The following is a 2500-nucleotide window of genomic DNA, read 5'->3' as shown; positions in this document are numbered from 1 at the left end:
CACCTGCAGGTCCCCCGCAACATGACCTGCTGCACCGATGATACCGCCATCTATGAGACGCCACGCCGACTACGACATCGCTAGGTCCCACAGTGCCCATTTTCCGACGCCACCCACAAACCCTGCATCATCTGCCCACCACAGGGAGCCCCAACGCCTGTGCCTGCGTCGCACGAAGTCGTCGACCGACAATCGCTCCACCCGCACCCGCACGTGCCCCACCCCAACCGCCCAAATCGCAACTCCAGCGGATGAACGGCGGACTCTTCCCGCACTCGTAACGTGCAATCCGCCCCTATATCTTGCGTTTCATGAAGAGTTATATCGAATATGCCATATTCCCGCTGTCCCTATACATGCTGTAAGTAGCTCGCTTGCTACAGCAGCAGCAGCAGCAGCACCACCTCCGCGCGCTTCCCTGGGGGCACTGAACCGCAGGATGCGAGACCCCACGCCCAGTGGCAAACAGGGCTCCTCTCAGAATATAGGCGGTCCCTACCCCTCACAACGATGACGGTGGGAGGGGCCGTTTTACGAGACCATTTCCTGCGGTGCCAACGCTGTCGTAGAGCCGATACTCCATCTTTGGTACAAGGCAATCATTCCGCTGTAAATCAGTACGTCACTCGTAGTTCAGTCACCTCACAGCACTGCTCAGTAAACTATGCAGGCCCACATAGATAGATTATGATAGATTATATACGCAAATGCCCCTATACATGCTGAACGTCCGTACACAACAAAATGAACCACACGTCAGCCACACACTCTATCACACACTACTCTCTGCCTGTAACAGACACAGATACAACTACTAAGCACCAGCATGGACCAACGTCCGGTGCATCCTATCCGCCACAGTACACCAACTACGCTATGATAACCAGACCGGGAGGTCCAATCATAAAACAGAATACCCCACTCGTCCGACAACCACAATTGCTCAGAGAAGCCACCAACACCCACACATGTCCTACACAGGGGTGCACCCATCACCACCACACTGCCTCGTCTTACAGCACAAACACACTGGCAGGAATGAAACACACAGGTCTGCCGCAACCACAGACACGGCTCGCCCCCTCTCACTGGCGAAAAGCGCATCCCGACGTGACATAACTCCTTTGACACACTGACGCTGCCTCGGGCATCCACGTCCTACGGTCGATATCAACGAACCTCCCCCCCCCCTCCCCCCCACAACACGCCATCCATACCACATTGTGTACCGTACCCAAACCTAACGTGTACTGTACTACAAACGCAATGTGTACCATAACACAACCCAGTTTGTACCTTAACCTAACCTATGTCACCTTAACCTAACCTATGTCACCTTAACCTAACCTATGTCACCTTAACCTAACCTATGTCACCTTAACCTAACCTATGTCACCTTAACCTAACCTATGTCACCTTAACCTAACCTATGTCACCTTAACCTAACCTATGTCACCTTAACCTAACCCATCTTGCACCCTTAACCTAACCCATCTTGCACCTTAACCTAACCCATCTTGCACCTTAACCTAACCCATCTTGCACCTTAACCTAACCCATCTTGCACCTTAACCTAACCTATGTTGCACCTTAACCTAACCTGTGTTGCACCTTAACCTACCTCAATTTGCACCGCAATGTAACGCAATTTGCACCGCAATGTAACGCAATTTGCACCGCAATGTAACGCAATTTTGCACCGCAATGTAACGCAATTTGCACCGCAATGTAACGCAATTTGCACCGCAATGTAACGCAATTTGCACCGCAATGTAACGCAATTTGCACCGCAATGTAACGCAATTTGCACCGCAATGTAACGCAATTTGCACCGCAATGTAACTCAATTTGCACCGCAATGTAACTCAATTTGCACCGCAATGTAACTCAATTTGCACCGCAATGTAACTCAATTTGCACCGCAATGTAACTCAATTTGCACCGCAATGTAACTCAATTTGCACCGCAATGTAATGCAATTTGCACCGCAATGTAATGCAATTTGCACCGCAATGTAATGCAATTTGTACCGCAATCTACCCCCACATTGTGCCTTAACCTAACCCACATTGTGCCTTAACCTAACCCACATTGTGCCTTAACCTAACCCACGTTGTGCCTTAACCTAACCCACGTTGTGCCTTAACCTAACCCACGTTGTGCCTTAACCTAACCCACGTTGTGCCTTAACCTAACCCACGTTGTGCCTTAACCTAACCCAAGTTGTGCCTTAACCTAACCCAAGTTGTGCCTTAACCTAACCCAAGTTGTGCCTTAACCTAACCCAAGTTGTGCCTTAACCTAACCCAAGTTGTGCCTTAACCTAACCCAAGTTGTGCCTTAACCTAACCCAAGTTGTGCCTTAACCTAACCCAAGTTGTGCCTTAACCTAACCCAAGTTGTGCCTTAACCTAACCCAAGTTGTGCCTTAACCTAACCCAAGTTGTGCCTTAACCTAAACCCAAGTTGTGCCTTACCCTGCTCTGTAATTGGCATATGA

Source organism: Schistocerca cancellata, unplaced genomic scaffold (genome assembly GCF_023864275.1).
Source record: "Schistocerca cancellata isolate TAMUIC-IGC-003103 unplaced genomic scaffold, iqSchCanc2.1 HiC_scaffold_999, whole genome shotgun sequence".
In the NCBI taxonomy this organism is placed as follows: Eukaryota; Metazoa; Arthropoda; class Insecta; order Orthoptera; family Acrididae; genus Schistocerca; species Schistocerca cancellata.
This window is presented reverse-complemented; position numbering follows the sequence as displayed.